The sequence below is a fragment of the Pongo abelii genome, chromosome 13 (genome assembly GCF_028885655.2).
Source record: "Pongo abelii isolate AG06213 chromosome 13, NHGRI_mPonAbe1-v2.0_pri, whole genome shotgun sequence".
NCBI lineage: Eukaryota > Metazoa > Chordata > Mammalia > Primates > Hominidae > Pongo > Pongo abelii.
In genome coordinates this window covers 64,506,145-64,532,922 of record NC_071998.2, presented here as the reverse complement: position 1 = coordinate 64,532,922, position 26,778 = coordinate 64,506,145, and the positions used below count along the sequence as shown (strand labels likewise).

Genomic DNA, 26,778 nt, shown 5'->3' with positions numbered 1-26,778 from the left:
GGCAATTAGAAGAAGTGTATATTCTGTTGTTTTGGAGTAGAGAGTTCTGTAGATATCTATCAGGCCCACTTGATCCAGAGCTGTGTTCAGGCCCTGAATATCTTTGTTAACTTTCTGTCTTCTGGTGGCATGGGCTTATGAGGGGATCTCCTGATCTGTGGGTTGCAAAGATCTATGGGAAAAGCATGGTTTCCTGAGTGGGGCCGCACAATTACTCTATGTGAGTAATTTTATTTAGGCTTTATTAAACACAATTTTCTCCACTAGAAAATTCATAAGGTCTACCTTGATTAGCTCCAAAGAATACATATTTTGCTTTGGGAAAAACATCTGCAATTTATTCAAAGTAAAAAAGTATGGATTGTATTTTTGGCAACTGGAGAATATTCCCTATTGTTTTTCTCTATAGCATTCTAAGGGTAAGTTGAAACTTTTGATTAGCTACTGATAAGCATAAAACACCCTATGAAGGAGAACTTTTCTGCGTTTTATAATATTTTTCCTGGTATACTACATATAGGTACACTTAAGAGCACACATAGAGGTATGTTTAGAAAACCACTTCTGCCGAATTAAGAAATGCCATTTCAAAGCAACCTGCTATAAAAACAACAAAGCAACAAAAACATTCTGGCAAATTTGTGGCTTTTAAAGACAAAATGAAGGAAACTTACTGAATTGGTTTAATTTTCCTACATTTGTACCTATGGCTGAAAAAAACTTAAAATAAAGTCAGATTTTATATACTTAGACACGCCTGCCAGCTTCCATTATTCTTCTCAAGATAGACCTTTTTCTTCTGGTAGTACACACATTTTTAAAAGGTAGCATTAGAACAACTAGATATATCAATATACAAATATTGACCACAGATTTCTGACCTTTTTTAAAAAAAATTAAGACTACTTTACTTTTTCCCTCCATGATAAAAGTAACACTTGATCTGTACAGAGAAATGTAGAAAGTCCATGAAAAGGAGCAACAACAAAAAATTAATCAGTTCCATTACTCAGACAAAAATTTCAACATATTTTATCACTAGTGAAAATTATATTTTTAGTGATAATATTGCCAAAATATTTTGTGCATCTGTTGCTGTTTGTAGTAAAATAAAAAAATTAAAAGAGCTGGTGTATAAATAGGAAGCAGCTATTAACAAAGTAATGAATGTCTGGTATCCTGTTTGTTGTTTCAAGATAAAGAATAATTATTGGCTTAGCTAAGAATCTCGGTTTTGATGAGAAATTTGTTAAGTGAAATGTTGAGAGTGTTTCTGTGTTGCTGGCCCATGGAATTTAAGTAGAGAATCATTACCAGTAGGTAGAAATAATTAGACAGGTCCAGAGAAAGCTGTGTTTTAATAAGTAACAATAATCCATGCAGAGATAGTCACTGCACTATTAATTTTCAGAGAAAAAGAGCTCAGTTCTTCTTGCTAAATTGAATCAGGGATATTAGGAGTCAGAAAACTGGTTATGCAAAATAAAACAGAACTTTGAAAAGAGGGAACACATAAAAACTGGAGTTAAGCTGGGCGCAGCAGCTCACACCTGTAATCCCAGTGCTTTGGAGGTCCAAGGTAGGAGGATTGCTTAAGACTAGGTGTTCAAGACCAGTCTTGGCAACATAGTGAGAACTCATCTCTACAATAAATAAATAAATAAATAAATAAATGAAAATAAAAACCAAAGTCAAATTACCAGGTGTTTGGAATGGTGGCAGATTCAACAAACGGGGAAGAAGGTTGAGAGTGCAGGGGATCAGAAACAGCTTCCTTATCTATGTCTGAAACCACAATAGACATTTAGGCCCCAGTGGGGAATGGCTAGAGGGCCATAAAGACAGGTTACTTTTTGCCTTGTCTCCTATCTCACTGAACTCTCACTCTCAGGTTTGTTCCTAGGCTTCTTCCACCTACACCTTACAAGGTTGTGTTGTTTCTTAACAATAGCCCCATACTTCTCAGGAGCAACTCTTCGATATAGGTCAGTGACTTACCTCAGTGGTAATCTCTCCACAGTGAATATCCCAGAGGATAACATTCTTGTTTATTTTTGTTTCATCTTTTCTACCTTTCTTTTTTTATTACTGTATAGCAAAAGTAAATCTAAACTGTCCAGGCTGACATCAACCAACTAGCTTACCATATTATCATTCAATAGAGAAGATACATGCTTCTTTGAAAAGCATGTGAGATACAAGAAGCTGATAGAGGGTTCTACTTCAGATTCTAGTGATGACACAATCAAGCTTGATTTGGATTTGGAAAACAGAATATTCAAATATTAGGGAAGTTACAAGATGGTTTAGACTATTTCATTTCGAGTTCTTTTCCTTGAGATTGTATTTCTTCTTAAAGGAATTCAATTCTCAGAGTCATTTTTTGGGAGATGGGAGAGTAGAACAGGTTATGTTTTTTCTTTCTTCACTATCCAGTGGTGTATAGCATCTAAATAACAAAAATTATAAACTCAAATTTTTGTCACTGTGTTGGATAAGCAATACTAGATCCTTATCTGGAATACTGAGAACTGAGAAGGACTGCTTTCCTCTGTCATATTCTTCTAAGATCAGGGATTGGCAAATTACAGTCTGTTGCCTGGCTGCCTGCCTTTTTGGAAATAAAATTTTATTTTAGGCTGGTCATGGTGGCTCATGCCTGTAATCCCAGCACTTTGGGAGGCCAAGGCTGATGGGGTTTTGCCATGTTGCCCAGGATGATCTCAAACTCCTGACCCCTTGAGTTCAGGAATTTAAGACCAGCCTGGGCAACATGGCAAAACCCCATCTCTACAAAAAATACAAAAATTAGCTGGATGTGGTGGTGCAACCCTGTAGTCCCAGATACTCGGGAGGCTGAGGTGGGAGGATTGCTTGAGCCTGGGAGACTGAGGCTGCAGAGAGATGTGATTGTGCCACTGCACTCAGGCCTGGGTGATAGAGTGAGACCCTGTCTCAAACAAAATCAAAACAAACAGACAAAATCTATTTTAGTACAGCCACTCCTATTCATTTTTGTATTCTCTACAGTTGCTTTTGCATTACAAGAGCAAAGTGAAACAGAGACCAAAAGACCAACAAGGTGTTACTCTGGTTCTTTACAGAAACACACACACACACACACACACACACACTCTCACACACACACAGCCTCTGTGCTTGATCCTCACTGTTCAATAGAACTTTTCACGATGGTGGAAATACTCTGTATCTGTGCTGTCCAATACAGTAGCCACTAGCCACATGTGGCTATTTAAATTCAATTTCAAATTAATTAAAATTAGATTAAATCAACAAATTATTCTTTGGTGCAAAAGTAATTGCAGTTTTTGCCATTACTTTTAATAGTTGCTCAGTCACTGTGGCTATGTGATTAAGAAACTATTAAAATTTAACATATTTTACTTTAGTATTTCTACTTTTGTTCAGTTTTAAGTATTTGCAATATTTCATTATTCCCAGTTGACTTTTGGTTTGTTTGGAAGTATGCTATATAAATTTCCAAAGAGATTGTATCTTCTAAGCTCCTTGTCTGCTTTTTATTAAATGAACTTAGTTGCCCTCTGGTCAGAAGCTGGTTTGACCAATATAAATTTTCTGAAATTGAAGGATAGCTTTAAATCTTAGCACATGGCCAATTTTTGCAAATGTCTTTCCATATGTACTTGAAGAGAATGTTTTCTGATAAGCCTAATGTTTATTATCCATATATTATTTTAGGCTTTATAATTTGACATTCAAATAACATCATTATAGATTTTTGGTTTGCTTGATCCATGGTTTACTGAGAGATACATGTTTAAAATTTTCGTAAGAAACATGGCTTTGACCATTTATTTTTGTAGTTGTGTTAAATTTGTCATTATATATTTTGAAGCTATGTTATTAAATAATTGCAAGTTTATAATTACCAGATCATCCTACTGCAACCTTTAAGTTTATGAATTGCCTTTATATTTCCAGTATTGGTTTCTGCCTCAAATTTTATTTTTTCATGATATTAATGTAACTACATATCTTTCTTTTGGATAGATAGTATTCCCTTTATGTTTTGCAGCCCTTTGATTTCAAAATTTCTTATATTTTAGTTATCAATAGCATAAACAGCATATGACAGAATTTTATTTTTTAAATTCCAGTTTGAATTATTTTTTAAAAAAATAAAGATAGGGTCTTGCTATGTTGGCTAGGATAATCTTAGACTCCTGACCTCAACCCTCCTGCCTCAGTCTCCCAGAGTGCTGGGATTACAAATGTGAGCAACCACGCCTGGCCATTGAAAATCTGCGTTCTAATTGAAGAGTTTAGTCTACTTATATTTACCATGATTGATATGATTGATAATTGGATTCATTACTCCTATCTTATCACATGCTTTTAACTAAACAAACTCTTTTTTCTGTTTCTTTCACTAGCATGTTTCCTGACTTATTTTTCCCTTTTTCACATTCTATTTTTTTATTTGTTTTGAAGTTAAGTGTTGTATGTCATTAATTTATGGTTTCTGGCTCTTTTTTACACTTGTAATTAAATTAGCAAAATCTAAAATTAAACCGCTTTTATTTTCTTCTTGAAAATCAATGATCTTAGAATACTTTAAGACCCATTAGCCTCTCTCATATTAAATGCTATCATATGCTATGATTTCAAGTATGTTTCAAGAAATGTTTTAGTCTGATTTTTGACCCCTAATATATGTTAAACATAATTATTATTTCTACTACATTCAAAGTTTGTTTAGATTTACCCCATATTAACCAAAGTTTTTGTTCAATATTCTTTTTTCATCAGGCATCATATTCCTGACCTGAACTATATTACCTGGTTTTTCTTTTGTCCTTATTACCAAAATCTAATTTTGCTATGTATAGAATTCTATATTCCCTGATATTTTATCTTAGCACATGGGAGCTATTATTCCATTGTCTTCTGTTTTTATTGTTACTGAGAAGTCTCTCCTCTTTCAGATTGCAATTCTTTTGTAGTTGATCTCTCATTTCTCTTTGGCTTGTTTGAAGAAATATTTTCTTTGGTGATCTCTCATGTGTCTTCCTGTGATTTCTTGGAAATCTCAGAGCTAAGGACTGTTTGCTTTGAATAACTATGAAAATACTTGTAGCCATTTTCTCTTTTAATAGGACCTTTTTCCCATTCTTTCTCCTTTCCTCCCTCTGAACTTCATTTAGGTATATGATATTTTCTTTTATTTTTATCATCCCTATATATCAACCCTTTCATATATACTCCATGTCTTTGTCTCTTCTGTGTTGCATGCAGGATAATTTCTTTGATCCTTTCTTCCAATGAACTAATTCTTTCTTCAGCTGAATCTAATCATCTGTTTAATCCAGGAGTCTTTTTATTAAAAGTACCAGAGTGTCAACTTGTCTGTCAGACTCCTGGCTCCTGTGGTCTCTGTTGCCACCATGCTATTTTGCCATTGTAGCATGAAAGCAGCCATAGATGATAGATAAACAAATGGGCATGATTGTGTTTAATAAAACAGATTTACAAAAACAGGCAACTAGCCCATGGGCCATAGTTTGCTGACACCTACTTTAATCTATTGATTGAGTTTTAAAAATTATTTTCCAATTTTAGAGTTATTATTTTTTCAATCTTTTATATTTATAATATTCTATATCTTGTGCATATTTTTATCTCTTTTATATTTTAAACACATTAAGTATAATTATCTCATATCTTGTTTTCTAATAGTTCTAATATCTAAATTCATTTATTTATATTTATTTATTTATTTTTTTGAGACAAAGTCTTTCTCTGTTGCCCAGGCTGGAGTACAGTGGCACCATCACAGCTCCTTTCAGCCTCAACCTTGAGGAATCAAGCGATCCTCCCACCGCAGCCTCCCATGTAGCTGGGACTACAGGTTTGTGCCACCGTACCTGGTTAACTGAAAAAAAAAAAACTCTAGAGAAAGGGTCTTGCTATATTGGCCAGGCTGGTCTTAAACTCCGAGGCTCAAGTGATCCTCCCATCTCAGCCTCCCAAAGTGTTGAGATTACAGATGTGAGACACTGCATACAACCTAAATTTATTCTTACATATTATTTTCTACTGTGTGTTGTTTCTACAGGCTTACACTCATGGTTCCTTACTCATTTGTGTACCTTGTAATTTTGATTGTGTTACTTTTCTTTAAAATGAAATTTAATGAAGGCTGTTTTAAGTTATATTATTCAGAGAAGGTTTACATCTTCTTCTCTACTTGACTGAGAGTCTACCTACCAGTAAATATTTTAAGTTTATCCTTAGAAGTTGATTTTACAACACACAGATAGTATTAATTCATATTGCAATCATGTATTATTTATGTTGCCAGTCACAAGAAATATGTTTTCTACATACATAACAAGCCTCCTGTGGTGGACATGAAAATGTCCCACTCATGTATATTCTGCTGCAGAGAATGTAATGGACTGATGGTCTCATATGTGATCCTTTTGAATTAACCACTGCATTTACACTGAAGACATGCTTCTACAGACTGCTCCCAGTCAGTGTCTGAGCTTAATGAGAATACTAACGCCAGTCTATTTATATAAGATATGAGACCTCTTTAAATGGGAACTTCAGATCTAGGATTCTTTATTGGTTTAGACAAAACTTTCTTGGACTGTTCACTAGTCTAAAACTCTTCCTACCTAATCCTTGTTGTGCCTTGCTTCTCTTGTACCAACGTTAGACCTGCATCATTCTTAAGTGTCTCCTTGCCTTCTCTAACTTCCACTATTTTATCTTTAAGAGACATTTCTCCCATTAAAATTCATGTACATAAAAAGATTAGATGCAAGATTATTTTATGAGTGTGTATATATATATTTGCACTACTTGCAGCTAGTGTTTTGCCTAGGAGCAAAACACTTTTAAATTCTACTGTTTTCAAACAAAAGAATCTTAATCTACTTCAACTCAACCTGTTTGTAAAGTTTATGGCTTTGTATATTACTGACAGTGTAGAATATCTGTATCTCAGATGCTTGTTAGGGAATAGAACTGATACTTAATACTCATCAAATCCAGTTGATTGACCAATGCATCTAAAATCTACTTGTTCCTCTAAAAAGCATTACAATGTGGCTTATCTTAAACTACAATGTTAGTCATCTGCTACAGATGTGGACCTCATTATTTCTCTGCAACTCATCAAACGCCACCATACTTCATCCCCCCCACTTTTAATTTCTCTTTTTCTGAATTTACTTTGACATAATCGGAGGAACTTTTTCAAAAATTCTAATGTAAAATGTAGACTTGTCTCTAAGAAATGTATGCTGTTGAGGATGTTCTTATATTGATAACATGATATCAAATGTGACCTATAAGAGAATTTTTTCTTTTATGTCATTTTTAGGATTTGTGTTTCACTTAAGACACTAATTAATTGTATCTGATTATTTCATTGAGTTGTGGAACGGGTCATTATTATTATAGTGACTGCTGAAAAATTGAGTTAGATTTGAGACTTATGTGTAATTTTGTTCATTAGTCTCTCTGTTGGATTTATTTTATTTTATTTTTTATTTCCTATACGTGTGTATGTTTGTATATTAGTTTATTTTCCCACTGCTATAAACAACTGTCTGAGACTGGGTAATATATAAAGGAAAGAGGTTTAGTTGACTCACAGTTCCACATGGCTGAGGAGGCCTCAGGGAACTTACAGTCATGGCAGAAGGCAAGAGAGAAGGAAAGGCATGTCTTACATGGCAGCAGGCAAGAGAGAGCAAATGAGTGAAGGGGGAAGAGCCCCTTATAAAACCATTAGATCTCATGAGAATTCACTCACTATCATGAAACAGCATGGGGGAAACTGCCCCCATGATCTAATCACCTCTCACCAGACCCCACCCTCGACACGTGGGGATTACAATTTGAGATGAGATTTGGGTAGGGACACAGAGTCAAACCATATCAATGGGCATGTATGTGTTTGTGTGTATCTTTATGTATTGCTGAGTAGCATTACAGTGTGTGCCAATAGCATAATTTGTCTATTCACCTGTTAGTGAACATTTTTTACCCTAACAGTATATATATTTATTTATTTTACAATCTTTGTAGGTAAGTATTCTGCTCTAAAATCTGTACTTTTCCTTCCTTTGAGATTATACCATAAGCATTAATCTGTGTGGTTATATAGTGCTCATAATAATTACCTTTATAATTGGATTATATTCCTTCAAATGAGCTCACCATAATTTACTTTGATTGTTTATATGAGTGAGACAGAGTCAAAAATATCAAATATAAGCATCCAAAAGCTTTCCCCTTCTTTTTTTTTTTTGGTTTCTTCAGGCCATTTTGTTTGATGATTTCTGAACTCTTTCTATGTGGTCCCAGTGCATGGTGGCCAGGAAACTGGGATGGGTGAGAAAGTAGAGTTAGGAAAAGAAAGGGAAAGGAAAGCCAAACAGGAGAACTGGCTAAAGTTGGCTAAAGTTTTATCAAGGGGAGAGAGACAAGAAATACTAGAGTTAGCTTCCTGTGATGTGGGATTTGCAAAGAGAAGTAGAACAAATACTGAAGATATTTGTTGTTTGTTGTGTAGGGTAAATTCTTTCTTTGTCCTCCCTTAAGAATGCATTCAGAAATGGCATACATGATTCAGCAAAGCCTTTGAAATCCAAACTGAGTTTCTTCAGGAAATAACAAAATACCTAATAAAAACATAGCTATATTTGGTTTACATTTTCGTCTGTTTTTTTTCTATTATTTAGCTATTTTAAGTAAAGCTTTAACAAAAGTAATGGAAACATTTTTAAGACTCTTATTTATGCCTTAGGTAATAAAATAGAAAACACTATCTTAAAGTTGAATCTGAGGAAGTGGGGCAGAGTTTTTGTTTTATCTGAAACATATTAACAATGATGTCATCAAGAATAGCATAGAGATAAATTTAATTAAGATAAATTCAGTACATTCAGAAGCCAAAACAACCAAAAGAATCAGTATGCAAATTAGCAAAAAGATACCCTTCAGTCACATGTGCTATGCAAAGTATCTGACATGCAATTAAAAGGCAATATAATTTTCAAGATAATAGTAAATATCAGTGCAGAGCTAATTTATATGTAACATTTTTATAGTTTATATACTTAAAAATCATCTTAAAGTGAACAATGTGGAAGAAAGCAAAAATTAATGATCATTTGAAATATCTCACTTCTAGAGAGCCAGAGAATTTTAAATAATTTTGAGTGTCTATAGTTGTTGACCAAAAAAAAAGTCAAACTCTGTAAAATATTTACAGAGTTTTATTCTGAGCTAAATATGAGTGACCATGGCCTGGGGTACAACCTCAAGAGGTCCTGAGAATATGTGCCCAAAATATTCAGGTTACTGTTTGATTTTATACATTTTAGGGTGATAGAAGTTATAGGCAATGATATAAATCAATACATGTAAGGCACACATTGATTTGGCCTAGAACTGTGGGACATCTGGAAGTAGGAAAAGAGGTGTGGATGGTGGGTATTACAGGTGATAGGTGGATACAAAGATTCTCTGATTGACAACTGGTTAAAAGAGTTAAGCTCTTAAAAAAAAAAAAAAGATAAAGGGCGTTGTGGTTGTGGAAGCCAAGGATCTTGTCATGTAGATGAAGCCTGTAAGTAGCAGGCTTCAGAGAGAATAGATGGTCAATGTAAATGTCTTCTTTTTTTTTTTTTTTTTTGAGACAGAGTCTTGCTCTGTTGCCCAGGCTGGAGTGCAATGGCACTATCTTGGCTCACTGCAACCTCCGCCTCCTGGGTTCAAGTGATTCTCCTGCCTCAGCCTCCCAAGTAGCTGGGATTACAGGTGCCTGCTGCCACACCCAGCTAATTTTTGTATTTTTAGTGGAGATGGGGGTTTCACCATCTTGGCCAGGCTGGTTTCGAACTCCCAACCTCATGACCCACCCGCCTCGGCCTCCCAAAGTGTTAGGATTGCAAGTGTGAGCAACCGCGCCCAGCCTATAAATGTCTCTTTTCGGACCTTAAAAGGTATCAGACTTGGAAAAGACCTAGAAAATGGAGGAGATTCTCCACAGAATGCAAATTTTACCCACAAGAGACAGCTTTACAGAGCCATTTCAAACTGTCGAAGAAATATATTTTGGGGTAAAATATTTTTATTGCTTTCAGGGCCTGCTATCTGTTGTGTGAGGCTATACAGGAAACAGGTTGGAATTTGGTATCTGTTTGCTACAAAGAGTCTGTTCTGTTAGTCTTAGGATCTCTATTTTAATGTTAATGTTGATCAGTTGTTTCTAAACACCATAGAGAGAGGGTATAATGAGGCATGTCTGACCTCTCTTCCCATCATGGCCTGAACTAGTTTTTCAGGTTTTTTTGGGATCCCTTTGGTCAAGAAGTGAGTCCATTCAGTTGGTTGGGAGGCCTATAATTTTATTTTTGGTTTACATAGTTATGCCTCTTTTTAACTGGTGAGGAATGTTTTTAGAGGTCACTAAATACAGGGGCAGATGTTGACAACACATATATAAATATTAACAAGAGAAACTGGAGTTAAGAATGTCAGGCCTCTAAGCCCAAGCAAAGCCATCATATAAGGATGCCTTTTTGGTTATAGATATGATCAGGATGGGCATCAATCTGAAAGGAAGATCATGGGCTCTGCATACCTGAGGATAATTTAAACGTAAGGAGCCATCAATTCCTTGGATGAGTAAAATGTAGCTTTCCTGGATAGAAAGGTCCATGTCAGATGATCTTTGGAAATCTGTGCTAGCTTTAGAACTCTCCAAATCATTTCAGTGATTAAGCTAAAAATAAAATAATATTTATATGAATTCTGACTAAGCAGTCAATCAACAAGTTCATGACAACTATTCTTGTGATTGGTGGAGATGGAGTCAGTCGATATATATTTTCACTATTCCAGCATGCTCAGGAACAGAATTGGGTACATATTTATATTGACCTTGACTTTGCTGTTGAATAAAATCATCTAGGAATATATAATGTATTTACCAATGTGGAAAATTTATAGCATTCTCATTCAAATTTCTAGCCACAATGTTTATAAACTCATCTAGTATCAGTATCTTTCACCAAATCTTGATTACCAAGAAGGTGGTTACTACGCCCTTTACAATATAATAGTGACTAGCAAATTTAGTAGACAGAGTTCAGAGCTGATAAAATTGTTCTCTTTACTATATATATTGTAGAATTGTTTATTTTTTAACAATAATTTGTTTAATAAAAATAAAATTAAATTATAAAAATAAAAGCAAAGGCAAGCATTCAATAATATTGTGACATCAAGTAAGTCTTTTGTATAGTTACCTGACTAGAAGTGTGTAATTCTTTGCTAGCACTGAATATTTCTTACTCTACCAGGAAGGTGATGTTTCTGCACAGTTTTAGTGCACTTATTTATACATTATAGATGTTTATTAAATTTTTGATAAGCAAAAATAAAATTAGTTTCATTAAACCTGTACTTACAAAATTAACATAAAACACACAAACACATCCAAAACAAAAGTTTGCTCCAGCAATTGATAGCAAGAGTCAATTACATTGATTTTCATTTTCATGATTTCAGATCAATTTCCAATGTTCCTTTTTTTTTGTTTTTCTTAATTTAATCTTAGTCACTAGGTAGATACAGCCTTAAATTATAATTCTTCCATTTAAAGGATTCATGACATTTTAGCAATTGAGATGCCTGAATTAGCAAAGTGTAATTGCAGATTTTAGGATTAATCCTAGAGTTTAAAAGCTAAACTTAAGCATGGATCAGTGTTTCCCACTAACTAGTGATACTCTTTTGCCATTCAGTTTCCCAACTGATAGAGAGTGACTATTGCAGATAATGTTTCTGCATTTAAACCCATAAGAATTATTGTGAAAGCAAGTGGAACTCATGAGAGACCAGGGGGTTGGAGTGAAAGAACCCTTGCAGTGAAAGGAATCAAGGATTGTCTTTAGAACCCATGCTACCTGAGCAACCAGGTCAAAAAATCTTCCTCTAATGAAGATCCATCCATTACCATGACATGCAAGCTCTGGCTGTAGATCACTTTCATGGTCTCCAAAGAAGCTGAGCAGTTATCAGTAACATTCAAAAATCCACTGGAAAGTCATTCATTTCACTTTATGGTCCTAATTAGCCATTTGTATAGTTCTATAATTAAATATGTTCCTTTCTCATCAAGTTTTTCACTTTAGTAATGATACCACTGTGCCACAAACAGGCCCCATGCTGCTGGGTTTGGGACTTATTCATAGCATTTAATTGGTCACCCAGTGGTTAGCCAATAACCCCTTCTATGGGAAGCAACACTCTGAATGCTGTTAATGGGCTGGAGGCACAGTGATTGCCTCCTGGTACCCAGCAGTACTGGGAATAAAGCAATTTCCTCCACTGTGTTGTGTGCCCAATAGCTAATCCTTTCCACTCCTGAAATGCACACTATTTGGTTATAAGTATTTATGCTGGCTTACTTACCGCTGGGTTGTTAATAGGCAGTGATTCTTCAATGCTCCTTCAGTGAAGTTACAGTCTGCTTGCTGACTGCTAATTAAAACAAGTTTGCTCTCTAAGACTGCAACTAAAAGGTAGCAAGGTCATCTTATTTAATGCAATAACCTTTTATTTAACAATGTTGATACACTAGTCATACGTGCACATTTTGCAAACTGGCAAGTCTATTATTGTTTGCTTCAAAAGGACAAAATTGAGCTACTGACTAGTCTGCTTTCCTTTGAAGTGGAATTGTTAAAAATCCCCAGTTCAAGCCTCTGTTATACAGTTGAAACACAAGGCTTGCCGCAGGATTCTATTTACGGTATTTGGGCTTCTGAAAACAAATAGAAAAAAGTCGTCTGTACTAACCACAAATGCCTAAGCTATTAAAGTAATACTTGGATTCTATTCCCATGTGTTTTGTTTTAATTATAGTTTGATATATGAAAGGGCATTATAGAGTCTACAACTTAGAAAGTAAAACAATCAGTCGATGGCACTTCCTAACCGCCTGCTTGGTGTAAATATACATGATGAAGTCTTAGAAATGGGATTCTGTCCAGAAATGGGATTCTGGACAATAAAATAAAATAAAAATTGGAGTGACCTGTAACAAAGACAATCATATTTTGGCTTATATAATGCCCAGATATTTTAATGTCACATCTCATAAAGATCTGGGGAAAAATCTAATTTGCTGATTTTTTGATGTGCATTTCTTCCTTAACATTCCTGAGATTTACCTCCAATGATGACAAAAAAAGCAATGTAATGTACTCTATAAGACAATATGGTACTTCTTCATACCTTAGGCACTTTTCAGAGAGCCAAGAATGTCAAAGTTAATTATTCAGTGGTCTCAAAGTTTTCTTAACTCAAAGTTAAACATGATTATTTTAGAAAATATAGTTCTATCTTTCAACCATGAAAAATTAGAAACAATTTAAAAATTCTCCATTCACAACAGAAGGAGAAGACATATTTTAAAGGCAAAATGTAGCTGTGCAAAAAGCAATGTTGTCTCCTGGGGCAAGGTGACATCACAAGAAATTTGTCTCTAGTGTGTAAAGCAAATACATTTTAGAGGGTTTTAATATCAAGAATTTAAACGCCATTTGGGAGCTAGTGTCCTATGTTATATGCCCTACAAAATATGTTCATATGTAGCTGCAATTATGTAGATACAAGTGCATACAGTAAACACTTTTTGGTAGTGATAAATCAGTACTATTTCCCTATTGCTCCTGAAAACTAAACAAATGACTTGGATATATATTTAAGTCATGTAATAATTCTAAATGGCCACTGATTTTTGCATGATGATTTTGTTTTCTGAAATTTTACTGAATTCATTTGCTAGTTTTAAAAACAGTTTTTGATGTATGTTGAGTCCATAGGGTTTTCTACATATAAGATTATGACCTTTGTGAACAGAGATAACTTTATTTCTTCCTTTCCATTGGGATGATTTCTATTTCTTTTTCTTGCCTAATTGCTCTGGCTAGGACATTCAGTACTCTATTGAATGGAAATGGTAAAAGTGGCCATACTTGCCTTCTTTCTGATCTTAGAGGAAGGGCTTTTAGTTTTTCACAGTTGAGTATGATATTGGCTCTAAGCTTTCCATATATGGCCTTTACCATATTGAGGTAATTTTCTTCTGTTCCTAGTTTGTTGAGTGTTTCTATCATGAAAAGATGTTGGATTTTGTCAAGTACTTTTTATGCATCTATTGAGGTGGATCATACACTGTTATTCTTCATTCTGTTCATATAGTGTATCACATTTATTGATTTGCTTATGTTGAACCATTCTTGAGTCCCCATGATGAATCTCACTTGGTTATAGTATAAAATCCTTTTAATGTGCTTCTGAATTCAGTTTGCTAGTATTTGTAATGAATTTTTTCATCTATGTTCATCAGGGATATTGCCCTATAGTTGTTTTTTTTGTTTGTTTGTTTGTTTGTTTGTTTCTTTGTAGTGTTATAAGGATTTGGTATCAGGGCAATGCTGGACTCAGAAAATGAGTTTGGAAGTATTCCCTCCTCTTCAAATTTTTGGAAGAGTTTGAAAAGACTGGTGTTAGTTCTTCTTTAAATGGTTTGCAGAATACACCAGTGAAGCCATCTGGTTCTGGACTTTTCTTTGTTGGGAGGTTTTGACTACTGATTCAGTCTCCTTACTATTATTGGTCTGTTCAGATTTTCTATTTCTTATAATTTTGTACACTAACAACAAACTGTCTGAAAAAAATTAAGAAAACAATCTCATTTCAAATAGCATCAAAAAGAATAAAATATGTAGGAATAAACTTAACTAAAATGGTAAAGCAGTTGTTCACTAAAAACTGCAAAATACTGATGAAATAAAATAAATTTAAAAAGAAAAAAATAAATAGAAAGACATCCATGTTCATGGATTAGAAGACAATATTGTTAAAATGTATATACTACCCAATGTGATCTAAAGATTCAGTGCAATCCCTATCAAATTTCCAATAAAATTTTTTACAAAAATAGAAAAAAAATCATAAAATTCATATGAAACCACAAAGGACCCTGGAAAGTAAAAAATAATCTTAAGAAGGTGGCCGGGCCTGGTGAGTCATGCTTGTAATCCCAGCACTTCGGGAGGCCGAGGCGGGTGGATCACCTAAAGTCAGGAGTTCGAGATGAGCCTGGCCAACACGGCAAAACCCTGTCTCTACTAAAAATACAAAAATTAGCCGGGCATGGTGGCAGCACCTGTAATCCCAGCTACTCTGAGGCTGAGGCAGGAGAATCACTTGAACCTGGGAGGCAGAGGTTACAGTGAGTGGAGATCACGCCACTATACTCCAGCCTAGGTGACAGAGTGATGCTCTGTCTCAAATAAATAAATAAATAAATAAATAAATAAATAACAAATAATAAAAAGAATCTTAAGGAGGAACAAAAAAGTTTCAAGTGTCACAGTTGCTGATTTCAAAGTACAAACATTTTATTGTTTTCATTTTATTGCCCTTTTCAGATACTGCTTTTTTTTTTTTTTTTACAAATTGAAGGTCTGTGGCAACTCTGCATTGAGCAAGTCTATTGGTGCCATTTTCCAAAGGCATGTGCTCACTTCATGTCTTCCTTTTGGTAGTTTTAGCAACATTTCAAACTTTTTCATTATTATTATAATATGTTATGGTTATCTGTAATTAGTGATCTTTGATGTTACTATTGAAATTGTTTTGGGGTGCCGTGAACTGTGTTTATTCAGAATAACTGTGTTATTCAGAAAACCTAGCTAAGATAATTGATGAAGATATACACAATAAACAATAGATTTTCAGTAGAGATGAAACAGGCTTATATTAAAAGAAGATGCCATCTAGGACTTTTGTAGCTAGAAAGGAGAAATCAATGCTTAGTTTCAAAGTTTCAAAGGATAGTCTGCCTCTCTTGTTAAGGGATAATGCAGCTAGTGACTTTGAGTTGAAGCCAATGCTTATTCACCATTCTAAAAGTCCTAGAATGCTTAAGAATTATGCTAAATCTACTCTGTCTGTGTTCTATACATGCCACAATGACAGCTAGATGAAAGCACACCTGTTTACAACATCATTTACTAAATATTTTAAGCCCACTGTTGAGACTTACTGCTCAGAGAAAAAAGATTTCTTTCAAACTGTTACTGCTTATTGACAATGCACCTAATCATCCAGGAGTTCTAATGGAGATGTACAAGTGGATTAATGTTGTTTTCTGGGAAAGATTTTCTTTCTCCTCTATTTATGAAGCTGAGTTCAGTGGGAAATAACATTTTGGGCTGGCATTCTTTTTAAGAAGGCTAAAAATAGGCCCCTAATATCTTCTGGCTTATAAGATTTCTGCTGAGAAGCCTACTGTTAGTCTGATGGGATTCCCCTTATAGGTAATTTGCCCTTATTCTCTAGCTACTTTTAAGATTTTATCCTTTTGGGTTGACCTTGGATAATTTGTTGATTACATGTCATGGGGATGGTTGTGTTGTATAGTTTCTCGCAGGTGTTCTCTGAATTTCTTGTATTTGGATGTGGATCTCTATAGCAAGATTAGGGAATTTTTCCTGAATTATTCCCTCAAAAATGTTTTTCAAGTTGCTTACCTTTTATCTTTATTTCTCAAGAATGCCAATAAATTTGGTCATTTTACACAATTCCATGTTTCTCAAAGGCTTTGTTAATTTCTTTAAATACTTTTTTCTTTATATTTGTCTGACTGGGTTAATTTGAAAGACTGGTCTTTGGGCTCTGAAATTCCTTCTTGTGCTTAATCTTGCCTTTTGTGAATGCTTACAATTGTATTTTGAAATTCCTTTAGTAAATTTTTTAATTCTAGAAATTCTATTTTTAAAAAATATAGCTATCTTATCTTTCATATTTCTGTATTATTTTTATTTTTTTAATTGAATTTCAATTTTCTCTTGGATCTTGTTGAGTTTCCTCAAAATCAATATGCTGAGTTCTTTACTTGTCATTCCAGACACTTCAATGTATATAGGATCCACTCCCAGAAAGCTGATATGATCCTTTGAAAGTTTCACAACACTGGCTTTTCAAACTGCTGGAGTTTTTATGCTAATTCCTCCTCATCTGAGGTAGCTCTCACTTCTTATTTTTGAATTCACTATCATTTGGATGGGGTTTTTAATTTTTAAATTCTTTTTTCCTTGAAGTTATGTCTGTGGTATATGTTGTGTATGATTGTTTTGCTTCATTTTGGGATACTGTTCAGGGAGCCAAGGGTCTATATGGGCTCCTTGGTTGTGGATGGCTTTTGAAATTCCTTTAGTGGTGAATATTTTAATGGTAAATTCTTTTAGTGGTGAAATTCCTTTTGTGGGGAATTCAATGTTGCTTGTTGCAGTGACGTATTAGATGTATAAGTCAACATACTATCTCCTGCAGAGCTGAGGGTGTGGAGGTCTCAGAAAGCTTATCTCATGGACTAGAACTAAGCCAATTCAGTAGCAGGTTTTTAATTTGGTAGCACAGTTCAGGCTGCAGTCTATTAGATGATGCTTATGAGTAAGAGCTGACAGATAGGCTGCTGCTAAGTGGAAGCACCTTCCTGATGAGGATGGTGGGAAGAGATTGTGTTGGGGTGCATTGAGGTCTCGTGGAAAGGGTGGAGGGTTCACTAGCTCCTTATCCTCATTTAGGAAAAACATAATCTGCTTCCCTATCATGCCCCTATCACAGGGCTCATGACCTTCAGTTTAAGGATTTTGTTCTTTGGTTCCCAACTGCAGTGTGGCTGTGGGTTGTAGATATGCCTTTCTGATGGCTACCATTAAAAGTGGGGCTTGGGGCATAGCCTCTTCTCCCTCTCTAGGGAAGGAATTTTCACAGTATCTTCTTCATTGCCAGGCACTGCCACTCTATGTAGGGATGGGTAGCTTGGCCCCTGCCCCCACTGTGAAAGCCCCAGAAGTCAGGGTTTACTTGGAGGGTAGAGGGGAACAGCCACAAAAAGTGTGAAAAAAGCTTTCTCCCAGTGCACACTCTCATTGGCTCCCAGTGCAAAGAACTGCGGCTGCATCTGCAGCAGTGTACAGGGAGGTTGCTGGCAGATGGGCGGTGACCCCATCTTCATGTCTATTCCTGGGTCAATGCTGCAATTAGCCCAGTGCCTGCATCTCCTTTGTACTAAGAGTGGCTGTGGCGAGCTGTGCTTCCCCTTCCCTTAGGGGTGGTCCATACTGAGGGTTAGATCTGCAGGGGCCCTGCAGCTCTTCAGGGCACCACTGGCCGCCCTGTGTTTAACAAAGTCAGGGCAGGTTGTGGGAGTATGTTTGCAGGGAATGTGGTAGTATAGTGACTCAAGGGCAAGTAATCCCAAGCAGGGTCATGTCCTACCATGGGCATAACCAGTGTGACACCAATAATCTCAGTTCCGTCAGAGAGAAATGCAGGAACATCTGTGTGAGTTGGCCACTCAGGTAGCTGTCCCCAGGAAGTTCCCAAATTGCCACTGATGGCATTACCTGGGTTGTGAGGACAGAGGAACTCCCCAAGAGTTTCACTATCAGCAGATTGTCAGAAGGCGGAGGGGAGCAGAGAAGCACTTTCACCTATCATTTCCATAGGGCTTCAAATTCCTTGGGGGTCAGTCTCTGCCAGACTCCTGCTGATTTTCCTTTTCTGTGCCCCAGCTTCTCTCTGTGGGCACTCTGACAAAGCATAGCTCTCTTTTTTCAGTTTTCTGTTCAGAACTTGTCCATTTTCGAGTAATTTTGATCTTTCTGAGGAGAACTGACATCCAATATCCCTAGCCAGCCATCTTGAAAACTCCTTATTGGCTTAATGTTTTTTTTTATGTCTGCTAACACAACATCCATTCTATAGCCCATGGATCAAGAGTAATTTCACTTTCAAGTCTTATTAATTAAGAAATAAAATTTTTAAGGATATACCTGCAAAGCCACAGGGGTGGAGCTGCCAAAGGCCGTGGGAATCCACCTTTTGCATTGGCGTGACCTGCGTGTGAAACATAGAGTCAAAGATCATTTCAGAACTTTAAGGTTTAATGAATGCCCTACTGAATTTTGGACTTGCATAGGGGCTATTTCCTTTCATTTTGACTAATTTCTCCCATTTGGAATGGGTGTATTTACCCAATGCCTATAACTTTATTATGTTTAGAAAGTAACTAACTTGCTTTTGATTATACAGACTCATAGGCAGAAGGAACTTGCCTTGTCTCAGATGAGACTTTGGACATGGACTTTTGGGTTAATGCTGGAATGAGTTAAGACTTTGGAGGGAACTCTTGGGAAGGCATGATTTCATTTCAAAATATGAGTACAGGGGCCAAGGGTGGAATAATATGGTTTGGCTGTGTCTCTAGCCAAATATCATCTTGAAATGTAGTTTCCAAAATCCTCACATGTTGTGGGAGAGACCCAGTGTGAGGTAATTGAATCATGGGAGGGGTTTTCCCCATGCAATTCTCATGATAGTGAGTGAGTTCTCATGAGATCTGATGGTGTTATATGGGGCTTTTCCCTTTTTGCTCAACACTTCTTTCTACCGCCCTGTGAAGAAGGTGCCTTTCTTCCCCTTCACCTTCTGTCATGATTGTAAGTTTCCTGAGGCCTTCCCAGCCATGTGAAACTATGAGTCAATTAAGCCTCTTTTCTTTATAAATTACCCAGTCTTGGGTATTTCTTCATAACAGCATGAGAAAAGACTAATACATTAGCAATTTTTTAGCAATAAAGTGTTTTTAAATTAAGGTCTGTTCATTGTTTCTTACACATAGTGAACACTAAGTACACCACAGTAGAATGTAAGCATCATTTTTATGTCTACTAGAAAACAAAAAAATTTTACGTGAGTCTCTATTGCAATGGTTGCTCTATTGAGGTAATCTGGAATTGAAACCACAATATCTCTGAGGTATGTCTGTATGTTACAAGGCTACAGTAATTAAAGCAGTATGATACTTGCTATAGACTGAATATTTGTGTCTATCCAAATTTCTGTGTTAAAATAGTAACCCCCAGAGTGATTATACTGGGAAATGGGGTCTTCAGGAAGTAATTAAATACCAAGGATGGTACCCTCATAAATGGCCTTAGTAGCCTTATTTTATTTTAAAAAAAGAAAGTTCTCCAGTTCTTTTCTGCCATGTGAGGACACAGTGAGAAGATGACTGTCTGTGATCCGTTAAGCAGATCCTCACCAACAACAAATCACCAGTGCATTGATCTTGGTCTTCCCAGTCTCCAGAACTGTGAGGAATGAATGTTGATTGTTTAAGCCACCAAGTCTATGGTATTTTTGTTATAAAAGCCTGAACAGACTAATAAAGAACTGGCATAAAGACAGGTATATAAACCAATGAAACAGAATAGAGGGCCTGGGGAATAAACCCATGCATATACCATCAACTGATTTTTGACACAAGAGCCAATTATACACAATGGAGGAATGAAAGTTTCTTCAAAAAATGATTTTGAAAAAAATAAAGATTCATGTACAAAAGAATGAAATTGGACTCTTATTTTACATCATACACAAAAATTAACTCAAAATGGATATTGATGACTTAAATATAATACCTAAAACTGTAAACATCATAGAAGAGAACACAGGAGAAACAACTTATGACATTGATTTTTGGCAATGATTTCTTGGATATGACACCAAAAGCACATGCAACGAAAGCAAAAATAGACAAGTGGGACTATATCATGCTAAAATGGCTCTGTTCTGCAAACCAATCAACAGAATGAAAAGGCAACATATTGAATGGACAAAAATATTTAAAAACCATATATCTGATAAGAGGTTAATATCCAAAATATATAAAGAAATCCTGCAACTTAATAGCAAAAAAAAAAAAGACTGAAAGATGGGCAAAATACTTGCAAGGACATTTCTCCAAAGATGACCTATAAGTGGCCAATATATGTATGAAAAGATACTCATCATCATCAGGGGAATGCAAATTGAAGGAACAATGGGATATCATCTCAAACTTGTTAGGATGGCCACTATTAAATAAAAAAGAAAATAAGATGTTGGTGAAGATGTGGGGAAATTAGAATCCTTGTACACTGCTGGAAATGCAAAATGGTGCAGACTTTATGGCAAACAGTATGAAGATGTTCCTCTAAAAATTAAAAGTAAAATGACCATATGATCCAGCAATGACAATTCTGGGCACATATACAAAAGAATTGAAATTAGGATCTTGAAGAGATGTCTGCACTCCCTTGTTTATTTCAGTGTTATTCACAATAACCAACAAATGAAATAACCAACAAATGAAAACAGCCTAAATGTTCAATGACAGATGAGCAGGCCTGCTGTGCCACCACCACCACCACTGGGATGAGTGTGTGCGCTGATGCTGGCACCCCCATTGCTGCCCCACCTATGTGCAGGCAACCCGCCACACTGCTGCAGCTGTTGATGAAACTGCCATTGCAAAATTATAATTGAGACAGTGAAAGAGTTCTAACCTAACCCAACTCCATCTTGCTTCTAACGTCCAAGTTGTCCTTGTTCATTCCTAGGCATAGGATGAACTAACTTTGGGAGGAATTTAGTTTATAGTTTAGCTTTGAAACAAAGATGATAACAGCCCTTTCCTCAAACAAACCCCTTTTCTGCCTGGGGACTAGATTGCCTTTGCAGGACTAACAAATTAGCCACAAGATCAGAAATTACGGTTTAGGAGTCATGCAGCTGGAGGCCGCAAGATTCTAAACCTCTCCAAATTGCTCCTGGGGATAATATTACAATTGCAAAATCCAAATCAGTGCTCGAGATATTTTGCAGACCCTGTTCTTGATGGATCAGTTGGCACCACCCAGATGGATAAACTGGCTCATCTGGTCTTGTGGCTCCCACCCAGGAACTAACTCAGCATAAGAGGATAGCTTTGTTTCCTTATGATTTCATCTCCAACCCAACTAATCAGCACTCCTGACTCACTGTCCCCCTGCCCACCAAGTTATCCTTAAAAGCCCCTCCTACCGTCTGGGATGTGAGGAGCACCTCTGCCCAGCCGCCGCTCAGTCTGGCAAGTGAGGAGCACCTCTGCCCGGTCCCCCCGCCTTCTGAGAAGTGAGGGGCACCTCTGCCTGCCCGCTTCACCATCTGGGAAATGAGGAGCACCTCTGCCTGGCTGCCCACTGTCTGGGAAGTGAGGAGCACCTCTGTGCAGCTGCAGCCCTGTATGGGAAATGAGGAGCACCTCTGCCCAGCCCCCCGCATCGTCTGGGAAGTGAGGAGCACGGCTGCCTGGCTGCTGTGAAACCCTCCAAGTGTGAAGTGATAGCCTTGTGTGTGATCTTTCTGCCCTCCTCAAGTTTGCATTTTTGACATTAAAGTTTGCTTTTTAATTAAGAACAAAAACAACAACAAGAAAAAAACTCTGATCCCTGAATTGTCAGGGAGACTGATTAGAGTAATAATAATACAATTCTGTTCTCCTGCACTGGCGGCTCTGCATGAATTACTCTTTCTCTGTTGTAATTCCCCTGCCTTGATAAATTGGCTCTGTCTAAGAAGCAGGCAAGGTGAACCAACTGGGCAGTTACACTGGCAAACATGAGTGAGCATGGATATTGCTGCTACCACCCGAACAAAGTGTTTTGGCTGGCAACAAAGTGTTTTGGCTGGGTGTTGGAGCTAGTGGACCAGGAACACTTCAGGTCCTCTAGTGCAGCAGGTTCCTAATCTCAAGGGGCCAGAGAACAAAGCCAGGGGCTCAGTACCAGCCCCCAAGAGTTAGAGCATGCAGCCTAGGAGTGCTGAGCCAAACCTTGGCCCCCTGAAATCTTCGGGAATCAAAGCCAGTTGACAAAACCCACCTTAATTCACAATCAAACCACCAAAGGGCATCAAAGGATACAAACGCAAAAACCCCATTCATGAACAGTAACTTCGGAGATTAAAGGAACATCAGCCCACACAGATGAGAAAGAACCAGTGCAAGAACTCTGGCAACTGAAAAACTCAGAGTGTCTTCTCAGCTCCAAACAACTGCACTAGTTTCTCAGCAATGATTATTAACCAGACTGAAATAGCTGAAATGACAGATGTGAAATTCAGAATATGGATAAGAATGAAGATCATTGAGATTCAGGAGAAAGTTGAAGCCCAATTCAAGAAATCTAAGGAATACTTGAAACAGTATAGGAGCTGAAAGATGAAATGACTTTAAGAAAGAACCAAACTGATCTAATGGAGCTGAAAAGGACACTACAAGAATTTCATAATACAATGGCAAGCTTTAACAGCAGAATAGCCCAAGCTGAGGAAAGAATTTCACAGCTTGAAGACTAGTTCTCCAAATTAATTAATTCAGACAAAAATGAAGAAAAAAAAGTAAACAAAACCTCAGAGAAATATGGTATTATGTAAAGAAACAAATCTACAACTCAATGTCATCCTTGAAAAAGAGGGAGAGAAAGTAAGCAACTTGGACAACACGTTAGAGAATATCATCCACAAAAATTTCCCTAACATCACTAGAGAAGCCAACATTCAAATTCAGGAAATTAAGTGAATCCCTGCAAGATATTATACATGATGACCATCCCTAAGACATATAGTCATCAGATTCTCCAAGGTAAAAATGAAATTAAAAATATTAAAGGCAGCTAGAAAGAAGGGGCAGGTTACCTACAAAGGGAACCCCAGTAAGCTAACAGTGGACCTTTTAGTAGAAACCCTACAAGCCAAAACAGATCAGGGGCCTATATTCAGCATTCTTAAAAGAAAGAAACTCCAATCAAAAATTTCATATCCACCTAAACCAAGCTTTGTAAACAAAGGAGAAATAAGATCTTTTTCAGACAAGCAAATGCTAAAGAGATTGATTACCATCAGACCTGCCTTATAAGAAGTCATTAAGGGAGTGCTAAATATACAAATGAAAGGTTATAGCCAGCCATACCACAAACACACTTAACTACATAAACCATTGACACTATAAAGCAACTACACAATCAAATCTACATAATAACAAGCTAACAACATAATGACAGGGTCAAATCTGCACATATCAGTATACACCTTGAATATAAACAGACTAAATGTCCCAATGATAAGGCACAGAGTGGCAAGTTGGATGAAGGTGCAAGACCCAACTGTATGCTGTCTTCAAGAGACCCGTCTCACATGCAATGACACCAATAAGCTCAAAGTAAAGGGATGGAGAAAAATCTACCAAGCAAATGGAATGCTATTTTAATTTCAGACAAAACAGACATTAAACCAACAATGATCAAAAAAGACAGCAGGGCATTCCATAATCATAAAGAGTTCAATTCAACAAGAAGACTTACACCTGTTGTAAATATATATGCACCCAAAACAGGAGCACCCAAATTTATAAAATAAGTTATTAGAGGCCTATGAAGAAACTAACCCCACAATAATAGTGAGAGGCTTCAACACTATGAGACACTATGAGACAGGTCATCAAGGCAGAAAACTAACAAAGATATTCAGGACTGGAGCTCAACACTTGACCATTTGAACCTAGCAGACATCTACAGAACTCTCCACCCCCAAACAACAGAATATACATTCTTCTCATCTGCACATGACACATAATGTAAAATTGACCACATAATCAGCCATAAAACAATTCTTAGAAACATTAAAAACATGAAATCATACCAACCACACTCTCAGACTATGATGCAATAAAAATAGTAATCAATACTAAGATCAGTCAAAATCATACAACTATATGGAAGTTAAATAACCTGCTCCTGAATTACTTCTGGGAAATAATGAAATTAAAGCAGAAATAAAGAAATTCTTTGAAACTAATGAGAACAAAGATACAATATACTAGATTTTCTGGGACATAGCAGCGTTAAGAGGAAAGTTAATAGTGCTAAATGCCCATATCAAAAAGTTAGAAAGACCTTAAATTAACAATCTAACATCAGACCTTGAAGAACTAGAATGACAAGAGGGAATCAACCCCAAAGCTAGCAGAAGACAAGAAATAACCAAAATAAGGGCTGAATTAAATGAAATTGAGACTTAAAAAACCATAGAAAAGATCAACAAATTCAGAAATTGGTTTTTTGAAAGAATAAATAGGATAGACCACTATTAGACTAGACTAATAAAGAAAAAAGGAGAGAAGATCTAAACAAGCATTATCAGAAATGACCAAGGGGACATTACTACTGACCTCACAGAAATACAAGAAACTCTGAGACTATTATGAAGACTTCTACAATACTATTATGAAAACCCCAACATCATTAAACATAAGAGAAGTGCAGATTAAAACCATGATGAGATACCATCTCACACTAGTCAGAATGGCTATTACTAAAAAGTAAAAAAATAACATGTTGGTAAGGTTTAGAGAAAAGGAAGTGCCTATACACTGCTGGTGGGAATGTAAATTAGTTCAGCCACTGTGGAAAGCAGTTTGACTAGTTCTCAAAGAACTTAAAATGGAACTACCATGCCCCCAGCAATCTCATTATAGGGTATATACTCAAAGGAATTTAAATCATTCTACCATAAACACACATGCACATGTATGTTCTTCTCAGCACTATTCAAAAGAGCAAAGACATGGATTTAACCTAAATGCCCATCAACAGTAGACTGGATAAAGAAAATGTGGTACATGTATACCTTAGAATATTACACAGCCATAAAAAAGAATGAGATCATGTCCTTTGCGGCAATATGGATGGAGCTGGAGGCCATTATCTAAAGTGAACTAACACAGGAACAGAAAACCAAATTCCACATCTTCTCACTTATAAGTGAGAGCTAAACATTGAGTACTTATGGACACAAAGATGGGAACAACAGACACCAGTACCCACTTGAGAGAGGAGGGCGGGAAGATGGGAAGGATTAAAAACCTACCTATTGAGTGTTATGCTTATTACCTTGGTGATGAAATAATCTGTACACCAAACCCCTACAACATGCAATTTACTTATATAGCAAATCTGCACATGTACACCTCAAACTAAAGTAAAAGTTTTTAAAAATAATGATTGCTACATTTGAAAAATACACACCTTAAAAATGAAAATGAACTGAAACTTGGGTTTGCCTCTTTCTCTCTCCCCACCTCTCCACTGTCTCCATTCTATAGTACAAGTGGCCTCCCATACCTGCCTGTGGACATTTCTGCTTGCACATCCAAGCTTGAACATATTGCTAGCATACAGTGTCCCCATGGCCACCTCTCTGGCCAAGGTGCACATCCTGACAGCAGGGTCTTCCATCAAAGAGATATACAAATAAATACACATAGGACTTTTTAATGTGAGGCCACTTTTGCCTGTATCTAAAAGAGATACTGAATCTAGTCTTTTTCACTTCTTAATATAAATGTATTCTGAATTTTAAAATGTAGTTAAAATAATAACTAAAAAGTAAAGCCTGCATGACTTTAAAATATGAACTAAACCCTTAAGTTTCCTTTAAATATAAATGCACATAAAAAGAGAAGCATAAAGAAATAAGACAGATAATGGACAAAGAAAATGTGGTGTGTACGTACAGTGGAATATTATCCAAACGTAAAAAAGTTGGAAACCATCCCATATGCAACAACATGAGTGAACCTTGAAAACATTATGCCAAGTGAAATAAGTATACCACAAAATGACAAATATTACATGTATCTAAAATGGTTAAACTCAGAAACACAAAGTAAAATGGTGGTTCCTAAGGGCTCTGGGGAGAGGGAAATGGGGATTTGCTGTTTCAGTGTAAACTTCAATAATACAAGATGAATAAGTTCTAGAGATC

The 26,778-nt window shown here is 36.3% G+C and overlaps 1 long non-coding RNA gene across 1 annotated transcript in view; it reads right to left on the bottom strand.

Annotated features, from left to right (window-relative positions):
• The window catches only part of LOC129047872 (uncharacterized), a 184,043-nt gene that overhangs the window by 4,611 nt on the left and 152,654 nt on the right, over nucleotides 1-26,778 (bottom strand). Inside the window, exon 7 of the long non-coding RNA XR_008509726.2 lies at nucleotides 18,927-18,990. This is a non-coding gene — a long non-coding RNA (uncharacterized LOC129047872). The remainder of the gene's footprint in view (nucleotides 1-18,926; nucleotides 18,991-26,778) is intronic.